Here is a 7,989-nt window from a genome sequence, read left to right on the forward strand (position 1 = left end):
CACTAAAACAACAACAATTCTTCAGATTTCTTGGAATCAAGTAAATATATAGTATCTCTGTCATTGTTATTAGATTTTCTAGTTCCAAACATGAAGAATGTAGTGAGGATGAAGATTCGTTCTGATGCTGACATGACTGATCCAGCTATCAACACCCAGATCCTACAACAAGTAAAACTCCTTTCCTCTCTTTCTCTTCCCTTACTTCCTGTGTAAAAAAAGACATGACACCATATATTCCAGTCAAGATAAATGAAGAATAGAAAAGGCACAATGTTTCCTTTATCCTTTTCTCAGCTACAAGAAGCACTGGTGAAGCAGGGATGGACAAACGTCACGCTGTACTGGAAGACTCAGCCCAAGCAAGAAAGTCAAAACACAAGTAAAGCTCTCCAGGAGAAATGCAGCAACGTGAAATAACAAGAATGGAGGTAATTCATAAAGACAAGCTGACGACACAGCTCAGAGCTGAGAGAGGCGATACTTTCCACCTAGACATAATATAACTAAGACAAAAGAAAGAAAAAACATTTAGGAAAACAGTAGAATGACAAAGGTGTGAAGGAGAAGGTAGCCAGACACAACCAGGAGTCCCAGTGATCCAGAGTGAGGGCCTGTGAAGGGTGAGAACAGAGTGCCACTAAAACCAAACCCTTCAAACTTTAAACGAGGAAATAGGAGATAAGAGACATTCATGAATGAAACGTGGTTATGTGATGCTGTCTGTGCTTACCATCATATTAGATCTGCTGCTGTGTCTTCTCTCTCTCTGAAAAGAAAGCGACGATGCAGAACAAATGAAGCAGTGATGGACCACCTTCAAGCTGCACTGGAAGACAAGTAAAAGAGAGAAGAGAAGAACATCCAGCCAATAGAAGTCTATGATAGATTCATGGTAATATCTTCAGGGTGTAATTCATAGCTATCAGCTAGTGTGTGCATCATGGTAACTTTGTTTAAGTACAATAAATGTTTTGGTAATGGACTCTATACAAACAAGAATAGATTTCTTCTCCTCCGTTGTTTAATGATCGTTATTAGTACTTTAGTTATCACTATATATTGTGTTAATTTGGAAAGTGCCTGCATTTCTTATTTGTGATGACAATGAATATATTTTCCTGATTTTATTAGTATTTACAGTAACTGCTTCAACTATATTTATCCAGCATCTCTAAATATATAGTATGTTAAATGTGAAATGTGTTTTTATACTAATCTCAGGTCAAATTAAAAAGTGAACGAACATCACTTCAACATCACTGTTCCTCTGGAAGATACTCAACTGTTGTAATCTGCTCTGTAGTTTAATGAAATAAACATAAAGACATAAATCATTTTCTGTGAAATGTGATTACTACAAGTATAACAGAGTAAAAATACTGTAGTCAGAATGTCAATGTGTTTTAATTTCAGCTCACCAACCAGAAGCAAATCGTTTTTTTTAATCAACTCTTCAGCCACTCCTCTTAGATCCTTTGTCAGTCCTACTGTGTCAGCATGACAATGAACTGGACTGATGCTCACCAGCAGAGTGAAACACACTGACCTGACAATGATAGAGAGTTGGATGACGGAACCTGTGCAGTCCCAAAACACTTACACCTGTTACTTATTTGACCTGTCCGTTTAGCTCATCCTCTCTATAGAGACAGATCCATAACCACAGTCTTTCATTTTGTACTTAGTAATTACGAGGTAAAGGACAGAATGTGTGCCAAGGATGTGCAGATACAGAATGTGTTGAGATAAACCAGACCACTAGAATCAATTTAGCCACAGCTTAGCTGCCGGCTAACATCGGGCCCTAAAACCTTATCAACAATTGGCTGTCTCAATCATTTTTTTTATTTATGTAGTTTGTTTGACAGGGACAGAGCACATGTGGAACATTTGTGGACTGTTTGCTCATGACCCAGGCTCTTAGCTGTATGAATAATAAACGGTAGGTGGCGCTGTTTCGTCAGTGTTAAGGTGTATTGTTCCATTCCTGAGAGGCTCTGACATAGAATGCTGGCAACTGCTGTGTCTTCTTGGTATTTGACAGTTGCCTCTAGCGGCCGCTCAAGTGGATTGACTGCTTCTTCCTGTAATAGAAGTGTTGAGAGGTGGAGGGGCCATTTCATTTAAAATCGTCAGAACGTGGCACAGACTGCTGTTTGTAACCATGTTATCTCAGCTCAATAGACCCTGCAGTGATGGTAGCTGTATGGCTTCTTATCCAGGATCTTTATTGTTTGTTTTTACAGAGATTCAAGGGTCCAGAGGGTGGTTTTGTTGGCTTGTCCCCAGGCAAGGACTCAGGATACCAATAGTAACATGTTAAGCTCATGCTGCAGAGTCATTTTAATAAGAACAAGAAGGATTTTTAGACTGCTTTCAATAAATTCCAAAATCAGGCGGTTCAAACTTTCTGTGTTGAAACAGACCCTGACGACTGACATAAATACAGAGGGACAAAATGATTCCTGTCCGTTTAAAAAATCTGAGTAATCCAAACAAATATCTCATTATTCCATGTGCTCTAAACTCATTTCTCTGTACCACATGGCCTCTGCTGCTCTAACAGCTGTTTTGTTTGTTTTTCCTATTTGTCTTTCCTATTATGCATGAAATAATCATTGAATCTACAAAGTAGGAAGACAACCAAAAGAGCTGCAAGCCTCAACCGAGTCACGTGTTTCATTCAAAGATAGCATTCAAATCCAGCTGACAGCTGAAGTCAACTTGTGCTCAGGAGCTACAGCACAAAAGTAAAAACATTTTTGATTCCCCTTAGAAGTGACAATAGATTATGGGATTGTGTTGATGGATTTCAAGATGACCTTCTGAAATTAGCATCACAGGTGTCTTCAATCTTACAATCAGTAATTCAGTCTATTTAAGTGGAGAAAATTCCTCCCTGTGCTCTATGGTGTCATTGTGTGCACCACACTGAACACGCCAATGTGCACACAAATAAGACTGGTAGGATTGTGTGTACAGGACTAAGAATAGTAGTAATCTGGTGTGAGACATCAGTGTGTAGACAGCACAGTGTAAATGAAGACGCCTAACCAACCTGGTGCGATGCAGGAGCTCACAGGTCCCACTGAATAGATAGTTTCAAAATAAAGACCGAGACTTCTTCTTGTCATCACCAAGAATATTCAGAGTTTTATACTGTAAGTGGTCAGTTTCAGCTCACTGCAGCAGCAGCTTCTTTTAAGAACATTTAAGAAGACGATGAGTTTGTCTTTATGGAAAAAAAATTGAAAATTGCCGTGTAAACTCGGCCCTGAGTACGTAGAGTTTTGTGTTATATCCTGGCGGGCCAGCTCTCATAGACACTTGATATGATCTCGCAGGCCAAATATAATTACACTGCAGGCCTGAGTTTGACACCCCTGGTGTAAAGGGTTTGATATTTCTCTAATGCAAGACAAAACCGGGATGACCTTCACATCACTCCTTATTTGCCTGCGAAAGCGCCAGATTCCACAGAATGACCTCAACGTCATTGTACATTTACCACGACTATTAGCAGACATTAGCATTAAATTTACTTACATTTTTTCATGCTTGGGTCTCAACTTCAAAGTCAAACACTGAGCTCTACAACAGATATAGCAGCTGGATTTAAAACTTTCCTTTAATGATTTTGGGTATTAAACAGATGAATGGAAGATTAGTGCAGAAATGGAAACCCAGTGAACCATGAAAGTATTCTGTCCCCAGCATGGTTGAACCTCATAACTGCCTTTAAATCACAAATTGCACGACTTATCCAAAATAAGATCTATTTCCAGCCTGCTTCATCTACTCTTGATGCACTAACTGATGTTTCCCAGAATGCTGTTCAACAAGAAAAGAAACAGATGCTATAAATAAAGCTTCAAATGAACATTTAAGAATGTTTGCTATCATCATGACTGTGGTCCTTAGTCCAGATGTCAAGAAAACCCCATCTGACAGCGATTGGATATTCTGTCCAAGAGAGGCTTCTTTTGACTGCAAAGTTCAGTGTTCATTGTTTAGTTGTTGTTGATGAAGCCACCTGTGTCCTGCTTGAATGACCATCACCCCATAGAAGTGACCTCAATCAATTTGAAGTGCTTTGACCGACTCGTCCCCCTCCAGTTAACAGACAGAGGCAAGTGGTCGACCAATGTCTCAGTGTCCTCAGTTCAAGATACAACCTTGTCGTTCCACAAAAACATTCTTTCCTTCTGGAAATCAACATTTACCTCTGCAACTGTGTCTTGTGCTTCCTCAGTGTCCGTCCACATTGGCAACAAAAGCACCACCAAGCTGAGCAGTGTGGCTTCTTCATCCAAAAGTGCTTTATCTCTTGACTATGACTAGCCTACATCCTTAGAATATAAGGAAGAGTGAAATGTCAGCAAACCTCACACATATTTACATCATGTATCAGTGAAATAAGATTCCTACTTTGCATTTGAAACAGATGCTTGCTACACACAGTATATCAGCAACCTTTTCCCTGCAGGTGTGCAAGTCGTCCACTTTTACATTCTTAGATTGCTGTTGGAGCACTCTCTTTTGGAATCCTATTTTAGTTTTTCTTTGTTGTCATAGAAACTGCTAGCAACTTCTTCCAATTTGCAGTGAGAACAGAAATGGATTATAAAGTCTGTGTGATTTTCCTTCTTCTTGGTAAGACTTCAGCGGATATATTAGAATAATTGAATGTGTCATTTACGTTGTTTGTTTATTTATTCATTTTACATTTTGTCATCAACCTTAAGGATTTCTCATCCCCTCCTCCTACCCCTCCTCTTACCCTCGACGGTATCACTTTATCGCCTTGAGAATGACTTGGCCCGACGCTCAACAGTACTGCAGAAACCATTACCATGACCTGGCAACTTTTAAAAATGTGGATGACATACAGCGTTTGGTAAGATCGGAGGAGGGCAGCTCAAAGGCTTGGATTGGACTCAATGATGACCCAAGCGTGTGGAAGCAAAGCTTAAGGGATGATACCAATTCCTGGAGATGGTCAGCAACATTTGGGGAAACAGGAAAAACCAGTTACAGTAACTGGTATTCAGGAGAACCAGATAATTATAATGGACAAGAGAAGTGTACAAGGATGAAAGTAAATGGTGAATGGCAAGACAGGGACTGTCAACGTCGCACACATTTTTTTTGCTATACTGGTAAGACAATGTTTTTATTACAAGACGTAAACAGGTCAGCCAAAGAGCAACACAAATTCAAACGTGATAAATATGCACAGTAATGAATTTCTTACAGCTGCATTTGAGTGAGGCGGACATTTTACATTGACCTGCATTTTGTGCAACTTGAAGGTGCAAATTGAAAGATGGGTCATGGAAACATCCACTATTTGTATTTTCTTTTTTAAATGAAACAACGACAGCCTACTTGAGGTGGATTTTTTTGGTAAAAACTGAACTCTGTGGATGAATGGTTCAAAATGTTCTTTTTCCAGATGAAGTTAGTTATGCTATTGTTACTTCACTCTGCTCTGTTTTGGCCATTTCTCTCATTACAGACGGAGCATTTGGTTATCACTCCAGGTCAGAAGTCACACCAAGAGATTTGAGGATATGATGATGAGTAATTCTTACAGAGCTACTAGATTGTTAAAAGTCTGCTCCATTTTAACTTCTGATCTAAATATAGGGGATGAGAAGAGACAACCTTATTTGCACATCTTCACATCATGGAAACACTGCCAAAGTGCACTGTCAACATTAGCTTAAAACTTACAAACTTATATATGTAATTATTGTATTCCTACACCGTATAGTATTGGAGCTCATGCACGCTCAAGCTCAAAGCTCACTTCAGTAATCCTCTAAATAACCAGAAATCTTCTGAGAAGATTTGTTTGTGCAAAGTGACTGGACTGGACCAAGATAGTGGACTGGCAGCTGCAGAGTTGCCGAGGTACCCTTGGGCAAGGCACTGAACCCCCAAAACAGCTCCAGGGGCGCCGTATCATGGCTGTCCTGCGCTGATCCCTCTGTAAAAAAAGCATGTGTGTGTGTGTAAGAGGGGAACGCAAGACAAATATCCCATTGCCATGTTACATGGTGACGTGTTCGCATGTGTGATTTTAACCAGTTTCTTCTTCTTCTAATATATGTTACTATTGGATTTCTACATCGTATAGTATTGGAGCTGTTGCACACATGAAGCTCACTTTAGTAATCCTCTAAATCAGGGGTCTTCCAACGTTTTTCAGGCCAAGGACCCCCAAACTGATGGAGAGATGGAGCAGGGACCTTCTACTATATATAGTGTATAAAATTGGGTTTTATATCAAACTGGGCATAGTGCCATGTATAAACATAGCTACCCTGATATTGTGCATTCACTAAGATATTCAAGCCTTCAGCCTGTAACATGCGGCCTCGTGATTGGCACAGCAGCGATAGAGACGGGTCGTCCACTTTGTGTACAGGACAGGAGGCTTGGAGGGACGGGTCTAGGCTAGTCTCCTGCTGTGAGTGACCCGGTGCCCAGCCTGAGAGAGCTCCTGTGTGTCGTTAATGTGGGCATTGCTGACTGAAAGATAACATCTCCTGCCTCCATTTATCCGTTCACTACAATATGTTGGATGTATGTTAATGTGTATTGAAAGACATTAAAATTTGTGGGGAAAAATTGGTTTAAAAAAAAAAAAATTGTCAAATCAACCACAAATTCCGCGACCCCCCTGCAGTACCTCCGCGGACCCCCTAGGGTCTAAATTACTAGAAATGCTCTCGATGTGTTTGTGCAAAGTGACTCGAAACTGTCTTGTATTTCATATTAGTCCCTTTGGTTTCTTCATTACAGCTGAATGTTAACTTTCTTAACTCTGCTTGATACAAACAGAGAACAAAGTCAACAGCTGTGTATTAAACTCATCTGATCCAGACATTGTGGATTGCTCAGAGATTTTCAATGCAGCATATCTCATGATCTGTAGCCACTCAAACTAGCAGTAGCTAAAAGAAGCTTAAAGTCTGAATGGTGTCAACATAGATTAGAAACGCTGATGTGGAGATGTTCCTGAACAAACTCCATTGACTTTGTTCAGCATTGAATGAAACCTGACCCCTAAACTGTTCTCATGCTTAAAATGTTTATATTGTAGAAAATCACGCGGCAAAGATCTACACTTACATTTCAACTTCGATGTCATGGACGGCTGCCCAAGCATACTGCAGAGAGCACTACACAGACCTGGCTACCATCGAGAACACTCAGGAGAATGAGCAAGTGTCCCAGAATTTTGAATATGGATGGATTGGCCTGCACCGAGTGCCATGGAGGTGGTCAGACAACAGCAGCAGCTCCTTCAGAAACTGGGGATCTGGACAACCAGATAACTACTATGAAAAAGAACACTGCGTAGCTGAAGATCGCAAACATGAGTGGAATGACAAAGACTGTAGCAAGGATTATAGCTTCATCTGTCAAGGAGGTAAATGTTCACTAAAACAACAACAATTCTTCAGATTTCTTGGAATCAAGTAAATATATAGTATTTCTGTCATTGTTATTAGATTTTCTAGTTCCAAACATGAAGAATGTAGTGAAGATGAAGATTCTGTCTGATGCTGACATGACTGATCCAGCTATCAACACCCAGATCCTACAACAAGTAAAACTCATTTCCTCTCTCTTTCTCTTCCTTTACTTCCTGTGTGAAAAAGACATAACACCATATATTCCAGTCAAGATAAATGAAGAATAGAAAAGGCAAAATATTTCCTTTATCCTTTCTCAGCTACAAGAAGCACTGGTGAAGCAGGGATGGACAAATGTCACGCTGTACTGGAAAATTCAGCCCGAGCAAGAAAGTAAAAACACAAGTAAAGCTCCCCAGGAGATATGCAACAACGTGAAATAACAATAATGGAGGTAATTCATAAAGACATGCTGACGACACAGCTAAGGGCTGAGAGAGGCGATACTTCCCACCTAGACATAATATAACTATGAAAAAAGAAAAAAATATTTAGGAAA

The sequence above is a fragment of the Genypterus blacodes genome, unplaced genomic scaffold, assembly GCF_046128005.1.
Source record: "Genypterus blacodes isolate CSIRO-AG114 ecotype Tasmania unplaced genomic scaffold, CSIRO-AGI_Gbla_v1 ptg000052l_1, whole genome shotgun sequence".
Classification (NCBI taxonomy): domain Eukaryota; kingdom Metazoa; phylum Chordata; class Actinopteri; order Ophidiiformes; family Ophidiidae; genus Genypterus; species Genypterus blacodes.